At 52.1% G+C, this 19,299-nt stretch overlaps 1 protein-coding gene and 1 long non-coding RNA gene across 4 annotated transcripts in view; one reads left to right on the top strand and one right to left on the bottom strand.

Moving 5' to 3' along the window:
- Positions 1 to 19,299, bottom strand: part of CACNA1H (calcium voltage-gated channel subunit alpha1 H) — a 211,315-nt gene that overhangs the window by 155,970 nt on the left and 36,046 nt on the right. Inside the window, exon 1 of one of the 3 annotated variants that reach the window (XM_077317199.1) lies at positions 1,574 to 2,203. The exons of the other annotated variants lie outside the window; for them this stretch is intronic. The gene's annotated coding sequence lies outside the window, so the exon portion shown is untranslated. Of the gene's footprint in view, positions 1 to 1,573; positions 2,204 to 19,299 lie in introns of those variants that run through there. 3 annotated transcript variants of the gene reach the window in all.
- LOC143827554 (uncharacterized) lies at positions 1,618 to 9,788 on the top strand. Its single transcript, XR_013227348.1, has 3 exons — positions 1,618 to 1,682; positions 7,158 to 7,257; positions 9,541 to 9,788. It is a non-coding gene; the product is annotated as an uncharacterized LOC143827554 (long non-coding RNA).

Here is a 19,299-nt window from a genome sequence, read left to right as displayed (position 1 = left end):
CCCCTCCCCTAAACCTGGTAGAGACACTGCCTGTGACCTTGACCTGGGAGAAAGCCCCATCAAGCACGGTGGGGGTTATTTGTGAGTGTGAGGGAGCCCACAGGGCTCAGGGCTTAGACCAATCTGGCAGTTGGCATGCAGTTTAGCTCACGGGGTGACCTTGGACCGCTCAGTCAGGTGTACCTTGCAGGGTTGTTGTCAGGGTAAAATTGGCAGACAGCTTGAGTTTGCAGATCTAAGTTTTTTTTGGGGGGGGGGAATTAAAAAGCCATGAAATAAGCAAGAGGCAGGATTGGATAGCCCAGGGGAAGAAGGGGAGGGGCCTTGGCTCAATGGCAGAGCAACTGCGTAGCATCACCACCACCACGTATGAGGAGAGGGGCAGAGCACGGCCTGAGACCCTGGGAAACTGCTGTCCAAAGGCCAGATTCAGTGTCAGGCAGCTGTGGTTATGGGAACAACTGGTCACACAGACGCAGTGGTGAAGTGGCTTGAATCTCCCCTCAGCTTATCAGGCCAGCTGCTCTGCCTACCTTGCAGGGTCATTGTGAGGGCTCAAGAAGGATGTCGAGAGCCACGTGTTGGGGAGGAACAGCAGTGTTGGCTGAGGGGCAAGTCCCCTTTACCCGAGAACAATGTGATGAAAAGCCAGTTTCCGGAGCCAGAAGAGGTGCTCCAAGCCACTTTCTCCTGGGGAGGGGAAGGAAGGAGAGGCAGCCAAGGGGTTCGGAAGGCGAGAAAGTGGGGGAGTGAAATGGGGTGCTTGTGTTTCGGGGGGGGGCAGATGGAGAAGATTGGGAAGAACAGAACAGGGAGGGAACAGTTAAGCGGAGGCAAAGGAGGAGAGGCAAGAGTTAAAAAAGGCAGGCGAACCTGAAGGTGGGAGAGAGGAGGTGGGGGGAGGAAAAGGAGGCCACGAGATGCCTGCGTTTCATTGTTCTGTTCTCTCCCTTCCACCCTCCCGCATTGGACCCCTTTTGGAAGCAGAAAAATTCGCTTCTCCGAAAGGAAACCGGCGTTCCGACCCTTCCGAATTCCTCTCTGCGCGGGGAGCGAGGATGCCCCCCCCCAAACCCTGCGCATTGTCTCAAAAGTGAAAAGGGGGCTTCAAAGCACGCCTTTGAAACTGGCCGTGCCCTAGAAACCCAGGAGCAGAAGCGCATCGCGCTGGGGCGAGGCAGGGGAAGCCCAGGGGCGGAGTGTGTGTTTGGGGAGGGGGTCCCTAATCCGGAGCTTCCAGTTGTTGAAAGAGGCGAGGGAGAAGAAACGAATTGGAGTGGGTGGGCTCAGTCCCAAAAGTCGTGCGTTCATGCCACCTCTCCCGCCGCCGCCGCTTCTCCCGAGGAAGCGTGGGGAGGCAAGTCTCCTCGCGAGGAAGGAGCCCTCCCCGCAGGTCCCCGAATCCAGCGCTAAATCAGGAGCAACTGCAGTCCGGCTTGAGAGAGACGCGGCCATTGGACTCGAGGGGGAGGAGGCGAGCGTGCTGGGGATCGGGGCGCCGGGAGGTCCGTGGGGGCGAACATCTGGCCCCCTCCCCCGAGGATAGAGGAGTCGGGGTGGTCTGCTTCCTTACCTTAGTTTCACGGACCGCCGGCTTTCCTCACGCATAGCCGTGCCTTGCCGTTCACATGAGACCAGGAGGCAAAATCGACTTCCAAGGACTCCGAGAGGAGAGCGCAGGGGTGGGTATCTCTCCCCCCCCCCACAACCACCACCTCCCTCCCTGGGGAAGGGAGGTCTCCGGCTCTGTCAGTCCCGGGAGCGCTGGAAGCGCCGGTGGGGATGGAGGGCGGCGGTGTGAGGGGGGGGGGGTGGCCCTGGTAGAGACAAGGAGGTTCAAACCGGTGCGGCTCCCATCCTCTTAGATTCGGCGCGTCGCTGGCTTCTTCTTGCCCCCCCCCCCCCCGCTGCCCTCCCCTCCGCTTTTTCTTGTTCCGGAGATGGAGAGCCAGCGGCTCTTCTTCCAAACTGGCCGCGGTCCCTTTTGCGCCAGTTGGATCCCAGGAGCGAGGGAGCCGGCCAAGTCCCGCTAAATCCTTCGTGGCGGTGGGGGTGGGTGAGAGAGGGAGAGAGAGAGAGAGGAGGGAGGGGGAGATCTGAATAGGAGCGAACCAGAGAGAGAGAGAGCGAGATCCCGACGGAGCCGGAGCGAGAGCTTCGCCTTTGCGCACACTGGAAACTTCAGACTTCTCCGGGCGGGGGAGAGAGAGAGGAGGAAAAAAACCCAAGAAAGGGGTGGAGAGAAAGCGGGAAAGGGGTGGGGAGGCCGGCGAGCGCCTGGAATCTCCCAGCCGCCGGAGCCGGGCGCGGAGCGGGCGAGCGAGAGAAGAGAGGATGCCGGCGCGCTCGCTGGAGAGGCGGCCCGGGAGCGCCTTTTGGAGAGGGCGCGCCATGCGTAAAAGTCCCCCGGGCGCAGCGCCCGCAGCCGAGGCGGAGAGGCGCACGGGTGGCTGGGCGAGGGGCGCATGGCTCCCGGGTGCCGGGGGCTCCGAGGGCGCGCGGGGAGCCGAGGGGGATTTGGGGAGAGGGGCGGCGGGGGCGTGGGCACGCGGTCTGCAGCCCCCCCTCCCGCGGCTGCCATTGTTCTCCCTCCCCCGTTTTCTCTCCCTCCCTCCCTCTCTCTCTCGCCTCCTCCCCGTCCCTTTGTTCTCCCTGGCAGCTGGCCCTGCCCAAGGTGGCGGCGCGGGGAAGGTCAGGCGCGCCTGCGGTTCACAAGTTCAGTCTCCCGGCGGGAGGGGGGCCGCGGGATCCCTTCCCAGGTGTGCGGACGGACCTCGGAGGGGCAGGGAGACGTGGGGTCCAAGGACGGCTTGGCAGCGACCCCCCCCCCCCCGATTGGCAGCCTCGCCCAGGCTGCCGCGGAGAGGGGGGCGGTCAGGAAAGACGGCAACGCCCTTCGCTCCCCCCCCCCAGCCTCGCAGGCGCAACTGTCGGTTCCCACGAACGCCTTGCACACGGAACAAGGCGATGCTGGCGCGGGAGAAGCCAGCCCAGGGGAGCTGCTGAGCCTGGCTTCCCGGGGAGTTGCCTTTTGATGCAAACGTTACCTGGTGAATCCCTCCCCCCAGTCCCGACTCCCGGCTGGAAACTCCTGCTGATTTGGGGGCGGGGTCTGGGGCAGACGGGGAGTCCACGGAGTCCCCCTCTAAAGCACCCCTTTCCCCCAGGGGGACCCATCTCTGGAGATGAGCTGTCATTCCCAGAGGTCCCCAGGCTCCACCTGGAGGGGGGCAGGTCCAGCTGGAAGCCAACCCCTTTTCCTGGGTGAGGGGGAGAAGGAGTTGGGGCAGAGCTGCCTGGAGTTTTTGGGGGTGGAGACTGAAGGCTCTGAGCCATCCGTTGTCACCCCAGGAGGTTTCCAGCCACTGGACGGGATTAATAAACTAGCATTTTCCTCTGCAAAGCAGTTTACAGCATCCGTTGCAGTTTTAACCTCACCACAATCCTGCCAGGTAGGCTAGACTGCATGCAGGTGACTGGGCCAAGGTCACCCAGCAAGCGTGACCGGCAGAGCGGAGATTCGAACCCCGAACTTCGAGGCGTGAGTCTGGCTCTCGAGCTACGTCAAAGCCACGCTGCCTCTCAGGGTGAATTGTCAAGGGAAGGGGAGCAATAAGAGAGGAAGGAATCCCCACCGGACACCCTTTCCCAGATGCCTTCTCAGCCCGGACTTTTGGAAACAGACGGGGTGGTTATACCCCTAATATTCCATTTGCGCTGGCCAGCCCTGGCATTATTCACAGCTGGTTATTAACCGAGAATTTAGCGAAATGGAGGAGCGACAGGACCATTAGCAAGTGCAGTCCAAACATGCATCTTTAGGGTCGGGAGGGACAGGCGCTGCGGTGGCCATAAAGGACGTTCTGGTTATCATTTGGGAGTGGAAGGGGGCAGCCTCCCAGTCAAAGGGAGACCGGCCTCGGCCAAGGAGCTGGGAATCCAAAAAGGCCACAGAAAGCTAAGCAGAGGCGATATATCACCCAGCACCGAGGAAGGAGCTGTGTGTTTGGTTTGGGGAGGCAGGGCTGGTGGAAATCAACTTCTTGTCATATGTAGCTCTGTGCTCTGAACAGAATGTGTGTGTGTGTGTTTGGGGGGGGGGGAGAGGAGGAGGACGTCCTTGGCTCAAATCAGGGGAGGGAAAGGAGCAAAGGAAAACCAGAGTCAGGAGACACTGTTGGCGGCTTCCCCAAAGGGAAGACCTTCTGCGTTTCGGAGCGGTTTTGCTTTGTTTTCTTCCTTCCATGACATGTTCCTGTGGTAATGGCACAAATCAGTCCCAGAAAGGCATTCTTCAAGATACGTCAAAGAGGCCGGTAAAGTTCAGCTGCTAGGACAGCAGGTTCTTTGGAATGATCCCCCCACCCCCAGCTAGAATGATCCAAGTCAACTTTTGAAGGCCTCTTAACAAGAAAAACAGAGGACTCCTTCAATGCCCGGGGCAGGCCACAGACCAGGACAACCAGAACCCACCCACCCCTTCAGGGCGGGTAAGAGCAGGAAGCAGATCAAATGGTATCTGCATGATCTATCCAGAAGTTTAGACCGATTTTGTCAGACCTCAGACACTAAGTAGGGTTGAGACTTGGATGGGAGACGACCAAGCAAGTCCCAACAGCAGAGTAGAAAAGAAAGAACAGGAGGAGACCACCAATATCAGGACCAGCTAACAGAGTTGAGAGCATCGCTGGGAGAAGAAGGTAACTGTTGTGTGAGTTTGTTATTGGAGCCCTTGGAGAGGTGCCCAGAAGGCATAAGAAACATCTGGAACTTCGGCGCATTGAGCAAAGAACACCAGTACAGCTCTGGAAGACGGCATTGCTTGGAACAGCAGGGACCCTGCAAACGTACCTCTGCAAATTCCCAGCTCCCCATTGTAGGACATCTTCTACTGGTCAAGTGACTGAGTGTGACAATACATAATAATTAAAATAACAAAAATCACAGTCCAGGGGTGCCTCGAAAGCCAACAAAGTTTTATTCAAGGTATGAGGTTTTGTGTAGACACACACTTCTTTTGGATGTTTCATCTTGTATCTGAAGAGGCGTGCAAGCGCACGAAAACTCACACCTTGAATAAAACAGAGTTATAAATGGAATAGGAATTTAAGGAATGAAATGGGTTTGAGAGACAGCGTGGTGTGATGGTTAAGGGCAGTGGCCTCTGGAGAACCGGGTTTGATTCCCTGCACCTCCACATGCAGCCAGCTGGGTGACCCTGGTCCAGTCACAGGCCTGTTAGAGCAGTTCTGTCAGAGCTCTCTCAGCCCCACCTACCCCACAGGGTGCCTGTTGTGGGAAGAAGAAGAGAAGACGATTGTAAGCCACTTTGAGAATCCTCCAGTTAGCGAAAGGCGGGGTATAAAACCAACTCTTCTTGGACTTCTGCTTCCAGCTGCTTCCACTATAGGTTCAGCCCCCCCAGGAAGACGGGGAAAGCCCTGACGGGGCTAAAACAGCCTGCAAAAGGGATCTCTTCCACCAGGCATGTGGTTGAAACCAGGTGAACCAGCAACAAATACAGGGCCCCTGATCCCTCCCAGATATCTGCTTTGGACCTGTTTGTAGCATTATATTCTGTTGCCTCTGTTATAGTTTAATGTTATTGATCCGTGAAGAGCTGAGCTCCAAGGGCTTTGCTTGGCTCAACACCCTCTTTGGAAGAAGGCCTCAACAGGACCCAGGGGAAGCCAGAGGAGGGGGGGGGGACCGAAACAGGTGAAGCCCTCAGAGGGCAAAGCCCTGAGGCAGCTGGGGAGGGTTAAAAACAGGCTTCAGAAGATCAAAACAAAAGAGAGGCTGGAGAATCCCCCCCCTGCGCCCCCCTTTACATGGGAAGGTTTTAGACTCTTTCCAAGCACAGACCCCTGCATCAAAGGACCAGGGACAGGCAAGTGTTGTCTTCCCCAACCCATCTGACAGCTACTAGAGGCACAGTTGTGGTGTGGGATTTCGACTGGCACAAACAGGTGGGTGTGGAAGGGTTTAACCCTCTCTGTGGTCTCTGCGGGCGGTTGGTGGGCACACACACCTCTGATGTCCCCTTCTTCTTCTCTAGATGGCTTGAAAAGCAGATTAATGGAGGGGAGTGTGGGACATTCGAAATATACTTAAGTAGACAGAATAACTGGTGTTTTATACCCCACTTTTCATGAGCCTAAGGAGTCCCAGAGCAGCTTAAAAACACCGTACCTCTGCTCACACCACACACATTGTGAGATAGCTGGGGTTGAGAGAGCTCTGAGAGAACTGATGTGTGAGAACTGGAACAGGTCCGAGAACTGGGACAGGTCCGAGGTCACCCAGCTGCCTGCCTGTGGAGGAGCTGGGGAATCATGCCTGGTTCTCCAGATTACAGGCCCCCACTTCTTAATCACTACCCCGCACGATGCTACTCCTTACGAGCCTATTCAATTTATAGCTCAGCCTCCCAAGCTACAAAATATAATCCCCTGTTGGCAGAGTTTAAGTATGCAAAGAGGGGCAAAGCACCAAAGGATAACATAGATTTATTGCGAAGAGAAACAGTTTTGTACAAAAAGGAGGGAGAGAGAGAGAGAGAGAGAGAGAAAGCTAACTAACTGTCCATCTACCAGGACGTTGCTAATCTAACTATGCTGAATCCACATCTCTTCTGATGCCCCCTGCAGGATATTCTTCATATCCTTTTGAATCATGCACGCCGCAGGTCTTGCATAGCCAACACCCTGCAAGACTGGAGGTGGGGCGCCCACCCCTTCATGGAGCCCTGAAAAGGGGTATATCAAAGGGACCCCCACCTACATTGCACCCACCTCCCCATCCCCTCCCCTCCCCTCTTCCATTGGTGTGTCAAAGCCCCAAGGGACCACCCCTCGAAAACGACTCGGAGAAATCCAGGGATGTGCTGATTTTCTGTAGCAGCCATCGCTATGGAGCAAAGAGGTCACCAGAGAGTTAGACGGCGTTCTCTGTAATGCAGGCCGATATTTTGGCAGGCTCAAAAGGGGTGTTTGGGGAGCGTTCTTATGCGAGCGCCGTTTCTCGGGAGGGGCAGGGATCGTGCCCCATTTTCAGGCAATGTTCTTTTTAGCAGTAATTAAAGCTCTAAGGTTTCTAGTGTTCTCATAAAACGCTCTCTCCCTTTGTCTCCTGTTCGGAAAATAACTTAAAAAAAGAAAACGGACGGTACGGAAAAACAAGACAAGCCCCAAACAGAATCGGTGGATTCGTTTAACCTTTGCCCAGTAAGGCCACGAGTCTCATGGAAAAGATTATGTAAGTTTTATTTCGCCTGCGTCACACTCTTTCCACGCACAGAGGTATCTTTTATGGATTTCCTTCTTAAATGGAAGGAATAAAATCGAACCAAAAGCCCACCCCCCCCCTCCCCAGGGATTCCGAAATTACCTTCCTTGAGAGCCAGTGTGGTGTTTTGGTTAAAGAAAAGTGGTCTCTAATCTGGGTTGATTCCCCACTCCTCCCCTACATGCAGCCAGCTGGGTGACCTTGGACCAGTCACAGTTGGCGTAGGGCTGTTCTCTTAGAGTCCCCCAGGGCAAGAGTTTTCAAGAGTCAAAACTCCCTGTGCCAGTCAGATATGCCTAATCCCAAATTCATAAAGAGCAGACAGCCATAGTATTGTCCTTTCTCCTAATGTGGGCGGCCCTCCAGAGGAACTCATTGGCCCCTGGGTGATGCTGGACTGGAGGGACCCTCCCTGGCCTGACCCAGCAGGGCTCTTCTGAGGTCCTCCAACCCTGTGAAATGTGTCACTCCAGCCTTCATCCAGGGGAGAGAAAAACTCGGTCAGCGTCCATCGCTCCTGGCCGATTGAACGGCAGGATTCGAAAGATCGATACTGTGGCTGGAATTATCCCAGGGGTGAAGCAGGCTGGGAGAATTGGCAGGCAAGGCCCAGGCCAGAGAAATGAGATGGGGCTCTCTGTGCGTGTGCCTGCGCCAGGCTCTTTCTGTGCCCTCACAGGTTGCGACGGGTCCAGATCCCTCTCTGGGAGTGTGAAAACAGGAGGGAGTGGAAAAAGGGATGGGAGAAGAGTCCAAACTCAAACCCGCATTACTAAAAGTCCCCCGTTTGTGCCCATTTGTACTCTTAACATGCCCAGAGATGTTTTCCAGCTATTCATGTCACGAGATGTCAGGAAATACATTGGTGGATCTCTAGGGAATTTAAAATTGTTGCGACTCAGGGTTGCCGTCTGCAGGATGGGGAACTCCTGGAAATCTGAGCATGGAGGACGGGGACTCTGCTGGGGCAGCAGAAGGGTCCACCAGCGGGGCTGGCACTCCAGAAGGCCGCCCAACCTTGTCACACAAAGGTCCCGCCACCTGCTCCTTAACATTGCCAGGCACCCACCAGTTCTTGTCTTGTGAGACTTTCTCTAGCCTCTATTTGGATTCTTGGCCACATCAACCTTTCCACAATCCAAAATCTATCCTGTTTAAGCATAGGCCTTTGCCAGTAGGTGCTGTCTAACCTGTTGTGTGTGGGTTTTAAAAAAAGAATTGCTTATTTTTTGCTTATTTAATTCTCGCTGACTCGAATCTGGGTTTTCTCCCCCCCCCTTGCTTTGATTGCCACGGAGGCCTTGGCTACGGAGCTATCTAGCTAACTGGCGTTGCATAAATCACACTCGGAAAATAATATCCGTGGATGACGGCATTCGTTTAGCTAAATAGACAGAGGACCACTTTCAAGTTATGGAGAAAGATTAACTGGAGAGGAGAGGAATTGGGGGCTGGGAGGGGGGCGTGGCCACTAATAAATCAGTGCGGGGGGGGGATGTGGAAAGGAGGGGAGAAAGGGAGAATAAATTGTATCCGAAAAGATGCATTTTCTAATATATTCCAAAGCGTTCAGCCAAAAGTTCTTCCAAGAGCGATTGGCAGCTGGATAATCCTGGGTGTTCTGTCTCAGACGCGTTTGTAATTAAGCGAGGCCGGCTGTTACTCACGGCCGTTTTGAAATGAAATTATAATTGGGCACCTAGAGAAGTCGGTGACATTTGCCTTTTCAAACACCCGTTCGAGGGTTTCCAAGAAGGGAAAACAACCTGTTCTGGGGACCTCAGGTTGGGCTTCCTTAACCAGAGTTTTGTGAAACCCTGGGGTGTCTTGATGGCCCAGGAAGGGTTCCTCAAATGGGTGGGATTTGTATTTTTAGCATTTTTGGGGGTGATGTTACCCCATACAGTCAGGAAGGGGAGGGGCCTGGGTGGGCTTTTACACAGCTCTGCTTCCCAACCACATTCTGCACGGTTGTGCCACTTCTGGGGTTTCTCGAAGGTTGAAGAATGTTTCGGGGGTTTCTCAGTGGCAAAAAAGTTGAGAAAGCATTACACCCCACAGAAGTCCTTCTCCAAAGCCGGGGGGTAGGGGTGCAGTGTTTAAAGAACACTGGGCAATAATACAAAGTCATAAGCTTATAATTTTACTTGTATTTGTCCTAGAGAAAACCAGAAGCCTTTTCTACATGTTTCTGTATTTTCCTTATCCTTTCCCCTTGCTTTCTGTTCGTATCCTTTCCAAAATGTCTTTTAGTTTTCATCTTCCTTTCCTAAAAGAACCCGCACTGCTCTCTGGAGGCAGGGTGAAATCCCAGGGGACCTCCAGGCCCCACCTGGAGGATGGCATCCCTGGTGGGAGGATCACCGGCCAAGAGGAAGTGGAACCAACCAGCCCCTCTCTGCTGGCAGTGGGCCAGGATCCATTTGGTGACCCCAAGAGCACGATGCATTTCGAAGGAATCCTCAACGCACCAGACAGGTCTTGCAGGAGAGAGAAGTAACGTCAGGTGGAACCTCCAAGACCAGAGGTCTGCGTACCTCTGAGTCCTGGGTGTGAGGAACAGGGTAGGCTGTTCCCGGGGGCCTCCGGCTCTCCACTACTCTCCACTACTGTCTTCTTGCACCTGAAGAGCACAGGGGGACGTTCCTGCTGGAGGGAAGGCCGGGGAAAGCTGGATCGGCCCCCTGCCCTTCTCTCCGCCCATCCTCTCCTCCTGACATTTATAGCATAATAACGGTCCTTCATTCCGTGCAAGGGGGAAAAAAAAATTCCCAAGCAGATTTACATAATTTATTGCAGCCCCTTTTGTGGTTGGTTTAATGCTCTGCTGATTCTCACTTGACTTAATGCGTTGCTATAATGTGCAGATCGCTGTTTTACAGTTTTTAATCAAGGCCTTCTGAACACCTGCCATCCGCGGGTCCTTGCTCCGGAATCCCCCTCGCTTGTCAAAGGAGGCAGCAGGGAGACGGCTCATGCTCCAGTTGCATCTCCTGAATTTCTGGCTTTGAGGCCTGGAGCATACCAGCAGCACAGCGAAGCAGCAGAGTTCTGGTAAAGCAGACCGGATTGGATGGCTAAGATTGGAGGGCAACTTGCGAGTCCCTGCAAGGAGAAAGCTTGCTCATCAAGGTGTGGGCAAGAATCTTTCTCCTAAAAAGACGATGCACAATGTCTGTGAAAAGGGCACACAGAAATACAGGGAAGGATTTATACATCACTGGGAAAGAGACCACCCTGAGCATGAGCCATGTGTTTAATTCACCGCGATCCACCGTATTACGATTTATTTACTGTGGATGGCCTTGGGGTGACACGTTTTGTCTGCAGATCCCCATACAGTTCCATTCCACAAATGCATAAATAAAGGGCAGTTCTCTGTGTCTTTTGGATACGTCTTGCAAATTAATATTTCTGAAGTCCCATGAGGGCCATTTAAGATTTGTGACTCTTCCTACTGTTCTTTCATGGCTCAAGAACCTAGGAAAACCAGAGTGAGAGAGAGAGATCCAAATCTTGTGGCATCCTGCAGGTATATTTAGAAATTTAAGCAACTCAGACTGACACAATGATAGACTGGGAAGGAAATAGGTTTTAAGGGTCTCTTGTTGAGCTCCCAAATGTTTTCTGTGCCGCGCCTCCAGGAGGTGGCTATAACTCAGAACGGCTTCCTCATAAAGGTATTTATTACATCTGAGTGATGAAGAGAATTCATGGTCTTCCAGAGGGTTTGTGCAGGAATCCTTCTGCAGGAATCGCGGCTGGTGTGTTTTGAACAGCATCCTTGGCGCTCCATCGCAGGCTGGGTTTTTAAAAATGTGAAAACATCTGTACGCACCAGCCAAAGGGGAAATCTTTAAGATATGCGACTGACAATGAAATGGAAATCTGTTTCCGAAGTAATCATCGACCAGGGAAATTTAAAGGACATGGAGACACGAACTGCAAACTTCTTCTTCTTTTGCATTGGCAGAGTTTAAATATGGAAGAGGTCTAGAGCACTAGGAAGCTTAAAGGATAAAATAGCTTTATTTACGAAGAGAAACTGTCTAGAAAACTCCAATCCCTGGCATCTCATTTCTTCCAGCATCCTCCTCCCTAGAGCAGGGGTAGTCAAACCTGTGGCCCTCCAGATGTGCATGGACTACAATTCCCATGAGCCCCTGCCGGCAAACGCTGGCAGGGGCTCATGGGAATTGTAGTCCATGGACTTCTGGAGGACCCCAGGTTGACTACCCCTGCCCTAGAGCATCCAACCAGATCTCTCTTGGTGGCCTCCATGGACGGTCCAGTTAGCCACCATGGGCAACAGATGTTGCCTGACTTGCCCTCCATGAATATGTAAAGAAAGACATCTGGGCTAATTGGGGGTGGGGGAGAGAGGAGGAGAAGTGAGACCCATACCTGAGCCGGCTTTGATCGTCTTCCATCCAGTCCCCAGAAAACAGACCGGGATTCTGAAAATTGGCTTGGCCTCCGTTTCTGTCACGCCATCCCTCCAGGAGGGGAGGGGGGGTCCTTGGCAGCTGTCCCTCCCCATCCTGTTTTTGTTTGCAATAGCAGTCGGGTCTGAATAAAAGCCTAGCTGGCATTCCGCATCCCCGTTTTTTCCCAGGGCTAATTCCTCCCCTGGGGTTTTGACCAACCAGCTAATCTCCCCCCCCCCCCCCGAAAAAAAAAATCCAGCCGGGGACGACGACGCAGAAGGACGTAGTGGGCTGAAATCCACTCAGCAAAACAAAGACTCCAGGAGAAGAATATGCAATTAGGCAGAGAGGCATCGTAGCAGTTAGGAAACGATTAATTCGCAATCTTCCTGTGTTATAGTAACCATAGCCCGGGCGGTAGGCCTTTTGATGCAATACTAAGTTTACATCACAAATGTGTCCTGAGGCCTCTGCCTTTGCAGGGGCGGCTTCGAATAGAAATGATTTTGAATTTCTCATGGGGCAAATGTACGAATCAGGTGTCACTCCAAGTGTGCATGGGGGGGACCCCCTTGAATGTGGTGTGTTTTGTTCAGGCTCATTCTGCACGCGCTGGATTATGCACTTTCAACGCACTTTCCTGTTTTGCGTGGGGAAATCCAGCAGCCACGCACATCGGAAGTGTGTTATCCCACATGTGTGGAAGTTGGTTTTGGAAACCTGAAGCGGCCAACACAGTCAAGCCCGATGGCACAAAATCTGAGAAGCTAAGCGGGGTCGACCCTGGCTAGTCCTTGAAAGGATGATCTCCAAGGAAGGCCAGGGCCATGGCGTGGGGGCAGGCAATGACAGACAGAAGATGGTAGGTAGGTAAGTAGACGATAGATGGATAGGTGATAGAAAGCAGATGGATAGACTGGTTGACTGTTCTAGAGGCAAGCAGAGAGGACGTTTGCTCAAAGGAGCAGGAAGCCCCCAAAGACCCAATCAGGACGCAGGAGAGAATTTGAAGATTACCGTGAAGTTCCCGATCTAACTATGCTAAATAGACCTCTCCTCCGATGCCCCCCGGAGGAGATTCTTCGTATGCTTTTCTCGTATGCCCATCGCAGAGCTTGCAGGTTCCAACCGACCTAACCGGTTCCTGTTGTTGTGATGCTTGTATCCACGATCAAGATGCGTTTTTGCCACGCCTGCGTTCCTCTGTGACCAGCGTAGCCTCAACAGGACCCCCTGCGGCTAGCTATGCCAGCCGGCCTGGAAATGGTGCAGGGAAACTGCCCTCAAGCACTAAGGTGCCTGAGACCACAGAACCCATGTTGCAGTGCCATCGAGAAAAAACTCCACGTGTAGAGAAAAAAGAAGCTGCTTCTCAACTTTTTCTCTCAGGCTGCTTTTTGCCTACCTGGCCAGAGCCCCACAAGGTGGGAACATGGCTTCTGCATGGCTCATTCCCCCTCTGTGAAGTTTTTCTGGAAGAAAGCTCTCCTTTCGCCCGTCTGGAGAGGCCTGCAAAAGAGCTGGGTGGCTCTGACCACAGGCCCTGATTTGGCAACCATTTTGGGAGAATTAGCGTAGCAGATGCCCAACCACAGCTGTGGCCGTCCGCGGCAAATCTTTCCAAAGCAGAGATCCAGCTCTTGCTTTTATAGACCGATTACATTCGGAGAAAGGAGCCAGCCGGGGGGGGGGGGTCTGTTCTCGCCACTGCTTGTCCTGTCTTGGTTTTGGCGTACAGTGAGTTTCTCAAGCTGTGACTCATACAGAGACACGGATGCAGCCTCCTTGGGTGGGTGGATATGTTGAACAGGCAACAGATTTTAAATGACTTAATGAATTGCTTTTTGGAAGGAAGGAAGGAAGGAAGGAAGGAAGGAAGGAAGGAAGGAAGAGGGAGAAAGAGAGAAGGAAGGAAGGGAGGAAGGAAGGGAGAGAGGGAAAGAGGGAGAGAGGAGGAAGGAAGAAAGAAAGAAATAGGGAGAAAGAGAGAAGGGAGGGAGGGAGGGAGGAAGGAAGGAAGGAAGGAAGGAAGGAAGGAAGGAAGGAAGGAAGGAAGGAAGAGATAGAGGGGAAGGAAGGAAGGACTTATTTTATTAGATTGGGGTGGAGGTGCTTTTAATGTGGATGCTGGTGAGTGCCAGAGATGAGAAGAGAACAGAATTAACGTGACTCCCACAATCAATAAGGCTTTTCACTGTTTAATTTCCCTATGAGATTTCCTCCTCGACTTAAATTCGGCTCCCTCCCCTTTCTTCCTGAGCTTAGATGATTGCACAGCAAAAGAAAGGAAGGAAGGAAGGAAGGAAGGAAGGAAGGAAGGAAGGAAGGAACTGGGCCGCTAAGGTGAGCTTTCTTAAGCTTTTCAAGGGCTGGCTGGAAGAATCCCTGAGACTGTGGGGGAAACAAAGGCTGCTTATCTTTTTATTCCTGCCACACAAGGTGGAAACAAAGGCCTCCTTCTTAAACCTGAGCGGCTTTCGGGGGCTACCTTTGAAACCCACAAACAAAGCCCTAATTTCGGTCTTCAGAAAGCAGTGGGATTCATTCTTGGATCCTCCCAGGGGAAAGGGACAGCTCTCCTTTGCTTCGGCAGCCATCCGCCGATCTTGACATGTTTTCCAACCCATTTATAGAATTTAAGAAAGCCGAAAGCTGGTTCCGGGCGGGTGGGGCATGAATGCAAGGGCCTTCAGAGACTGATGTCTGTTGTTGGAGGTAGACTGCCCCTGTGCTCAGAGGCTCCATTTAGTGGTCACGACTGCCTTAGGCCGTCCTAAACTGTCCGGGGCCATAATACCTGAAGGACCAACTTTCCCACAACAATTCCTCCCATTGCCTGGGTTTCGGGTTGTCAACTCCAGCTGGAATTCTTTCAGGGCAAGGGTCTTCTCTGTGGTGGCCCCATCCTGGTGGGAAGCTGTAGTAGAAAACACACAAGTCCTGTGGGAGCTTCCAAGAGTCCGATGCAGGGATTCGAATCCAGCAGAGCAATGCAGCTACCCTCCGAACGCAGCGACTCTGCACCAAAGTTCGGCATTCAGATTTTACCCTCCCAGTCCAGGTTCAGGCCAGCGGCTGTTGCAAATTCTTTGTTTGTTTAAAGATGGGATTGATTTCTCACAAAGAGCACAAATGACAAGCCATCCGCCGCGTGCTGGAAACTGGTACGTCGACTCCTCCACGTCGCTCTCGTCCTGAGAGAGCCAGCCAGTCGCAGGCAGGAGGCCCGGAGCTGGTTCAAAGAGCGCTCATGTTTGGCTTTTAAGAACCCCATTAAAGATTCAAAGCCCGTCGCCTCAGCAAGATTTGACCGCCAGATTTTGGAAGGGACTGGATGTTTACGAGTTGCAGAGTGAGTCTCCAGTTTCAGCACCGGCCTGTTGCTGGAGAACACAACCTGTTTGCCACCCCCAAGTAATCTGGGGATTCATTACAGGGGGTCAAATGGTCTCCTGGAGCTGCAAATTCAATTGTTCCAAGGTGGCCTCTTCTGATATTTTAGGGGACAGAGATTCGGATGGGATTCAAGGCCCGTTCAGGAGGAATAATCTAATATTAGAGAGTGGGCGGGGCCATTGGGGGCTTTTACGAAGAAAAGGCTTCTTACTGGCTCCTGGGGATTTGATTGGCTGTGCAGGTTTTTAAAATGTTGCTTCATTAGCTGCTGTCTCTGCAACACAAGAATTTTCAAATAAAAGCAAAGAGGGGCAGCCATTTTTGTGACCGGCTCCACCTCCTGTGGCAGCCATTTTGAGTCTGGTTCCACCTCCTGCGGTAGCCATTTTGAGTCTGGCTCCACCCCCTGAGGCAGCCATTTTGTGACCGGCTCTACCTCCTGCGGGTTACTTTCTGCACAGCCAATCAACTCTCTTTCCAATCGGAAAGCTTGCAGGGCAAAAGTCCCAGACAGCCCTGCCTATGTTCTAAAAAAACTTGGTGAGCCCCAGCAGAGCTGTTGGCAGGGCTGTGGCATCCACGGGCGCCGCGTTGGGGAACCGCGCATCTTTTATTTCTGTCTCCTCGATACTCTGCTCCCCCTATAACATTGCTATTAGAAATCATTTAAAGATCACTGGGGGAAGAATCTGAGAGAGGCATACCCACGAGAGGCAATTTACTGAAAAACTTATACTAGTGAAAAACATCAGAGACAAATTAGATTTATTTTAGCATGTTTCCTCCCCCCCCCTTCTTCTCACTGTCAAAAGCTCATTGAAGTCAAATTAGCTCGAAAGATGTTTTTGGAACAGGGTGCAGGGAGCCATTTAACAAAGGGGGGGGGGAGTTTGAAAGGAATTAGAACAAATCTTGGTGCTTCAGGACACACATTTCATGTGACTTTATTAGGGGAGACAGAATTCAGTTCTTGGGAGGAAAGGGCATCAGGATGCATCCCACAACCCCCAGAACAGAAACTAGGAAACCATCGAATTATCCTCATCTTGGCCTGACTACCCCCACAGAGAAAGGACCCTCTCCTTAGATATAGAGTCCGGGGAGGAGGGGGTCGCCACTTTGGTCTGAAGCTGCAGAACCAAGTTTGAGTCCAGGGACACCTTTAAGACCAGCCTAGGTAGAAACTTTCGTGGGCAGGATATGGAATTGAGCCACAGCACCTGAAGAGCATGCATGCCCATGAAAGCTTCTACCCTGAATAAAACTTAGCTGGTCTTAAAGCTGCCCCTGGACTCAGACTTGGATCTGTTCCCCCCCCCTCCTCCTCGGAATGGACCAGCTTCCCTCATTCTGCAAAGAAGTCCTTGAGCATCCAACTCTGATTTTTAGCTGTTTTTGACCCTCCCTGCCAGCGTCTCTCGCTCTTCCCATTAGGCATATCTCCTTTCTCCTGGTCCGCGTTTGCCATGTAATCCCCTTGGCTCCAGGAAATCATGTGCCGGAGACGCTGGGAACTAAATCGCTTATTGGAAATGCTCGCTGCAGAGACGATAACCCGGTGGAAGTCTTAGAAGGCCTCGGAGTAGCTTTTGACGGCGTCCGATTTCACCCCAAGGGGAATCTGGAAGTTTCTTGCTGGGAAACAATGATGACACTTGAGTCACAATGAAGTGAGCTTTGAATCACAAAGGTTCCCGCCCTGGCAAAGGCTGGTGGCCTCTAAATCAGAGTTTTGACCATGGAGGAAATATTTTTCAAGCTCTGAGGAACCTCAGAAGTAGAGAAGCGACCGCAGGAGGAAGACGCAGGAGCCGGCCGATCGATCGATTGATCGTTTCCTGTCTCCGTTGCAGAGGATGAGGGGAAGTGGGATCCAGTGGTTTCTAGCAGAGTCAGTGGCCATCTGGACTTCTGGGAAAGGCCGCATGACCCCTTGGGAGCTCTTGGGAATTCCAGGCCCAAAGTGCAAGCTTTGATTTGGTGTCTACAGACCAGCAGGGCTGCCCTCTTGGAAGAAACGCCCAAAGAGTAGCAAGGGAAGTGAGAGAGAGGTTGCCAGCAGAGAAGGACAGCTGCTAACATTACAAGACAAGAGGAGAATAGCCTGAAGGCAGTTCCAAGAGGGTATCAATGTGGGTCTGTGGAAGAAGAACTGGATTCAAATCCAGGAGCATGGAGGAGCTCAACGCTTCTGTTGTCAGGGACTGCCGAGTCTCCAAAGCTTCCCCCCAATTTTGTGTCGGTCTCCAAATTGCTCCTGGACTTGAATATTGCCGCTCATCTTTATGGTAGGAACTGCAAGATCTGTAGCATGCATGATTGAGTAGCCTGTGGGGGATATTTTAGACGGGGGCATTGGAAGAATTGTGTAGCTACTGCTTAGAGTAGGAACATCCTAATGTTTTTTCTAGCCATCTCCTTCTGTGTCCTGATTGGCTCAATTGGGGACTTCCTGCCCCTTTGAGCACACTTCCCTCCAGAACACACTGGACAAATGGAGAACAGTTAGGCAGTTAGACGGGTCTCTCTTCCCCCACTCTCTATGCAAAATTAAGCAAGTCTTATTGTATTAGCCATCAGCCACCACTATCAAATCTAAGGAGCATACAAAAACATAAAATAAAAACTTAAATTCTAAAATTGACTGGACTAGAATTGACTAAGAATAATCGTAATCACTGTTTTATTCTTTTAAGCAGATTGGTGCTTTGTTCTCTTTGGATATTTAAACTCTGCCAACACTTCTCCGGTGGAAGCAAAAATGGGGAGTGAAGCAAGGTCACAGCGTTACTTCTGGCTGCAGCCCATAATGAGGTCACGACGCTCTAGGAGTCCCTAAAAATCCTTCTATGGTCAAATACACAGAAATCTGGAGGATTCCTAGACCACTGAGAGCTAGGACTTCCTGGTACAGTTAATTGTGAGAGGGAAACAGGGATTTTGTCTGCCATTCTGGGCAGGAGCCAAAAGCAGAGACGGGATCTGGGGATACCTAATCCCTGCAAATTCTCCCCACTTCAGGTGGGGAATTTTCTCACGCTTGGTTGTGCAAAGGCCAGAGGCAGATTTTTCCACCACGCTTTTTGCAGAATTCTGTTTCCGAGGCAAACACCCCCTCCCAAAAAAACCCCTCCCAAGTGGGCCACGGGAGAGGAGAAATGTCACTTTTAATTAATCTATTTCCGTTTACTTCCAACGCCTGTCTTCGTTTTCCCTGAAGTAGCAGCTCTGGCTATTTGCATTAAATCCAAGCGGACTCAGACGCGAAATTTCCCCCACGCATTAGGCAGGGACGGCCGGCATTTCGAGAGCCCTCGAGGGTGGTTTTTTAAAAAAAGTATTATTATAACGGTCGAATAAGAAGGAAACCAGCAGAACGTTGAGAACGCACTGTGTTGCTCTTTTTAAAAAAGAGCCCTGGACATTAATTGCATTTCTTGCAGATTCTGGGAACATTCAGAAAACAGTGCATAGAAAGACGAGGGAGTGGCAAAATTCAATTGTTCGGGTTTTTATACAGGGCCATAGTTTAACGGCGGGTTTCTTGCATGCTTCGTCCTACTTTTATGGCTCTGCATTCCAGCCCCTGCAAACCCAGGTGCTGCACCCAGCATGGTGTAGCCGTTTGAGTGTTGGACTCAGATCTGGGAGAATCAGATATGAATCTCCACACTGCCATGGAAAGCTTGCCTAGCCCACCTCACAGGGTTGTTGGGAGGATAAAACAGACAAGAATACTGTTGGGTGCTTTGAACTCCACTGTTTTTTTTTTACTCAATTTTTCACTACCCAAAGGAGTCCCAAAGCAGCTTATAGTCTCCTTCCCTTCCTCTCCCCACAGCAGACACCCTGCGAAGGAGGTGGGGCTGAGAGAGCTCTGGAAGAACTGGACTGCAAGGACAGCTCTAAGAGGACTATTTCCCAAGGTCACCCAAGCTGGTCGCACCTAGGGGAATCAAACGCACTTCTCCGAATTAGCACCCACCACTTTTAACTGCTATGCCACGCTCTCTCTTCAAATCAAGGCAAGTTATAATTAGTAATAAAATATTTTCCCTGGCTTGGACTCCTTTTTGCGATCAGAGAGTGCCTCTGCTCCTCTGTTGGCTCGACATCCTTACAAGCGTCACCACGAGCCAGTTGTGGTCCACTCCGTACACCTGCAGACCTGCACCTCACCTGTTCACGG

The sequence above is a fragment of the Paroedura picta genome, chromosome 17, assembly GCF_049243985.1.
Source record: "Paroedura picta isolate Pp20150507F chromosome 17, Ppicta_v3.0, whole genome shotgun sequence".
NCBI lineage: Eukaryota > Metazoa > Chordata > Lepidosauria > Squamata > Gekkonidae > Paroedura > Paroedura picta.
The sequence above is the reverse complement of the archived record's forward strand: the minus strand, read 5'-3'. Positions and strand labels throughout refer to the sequence as shown.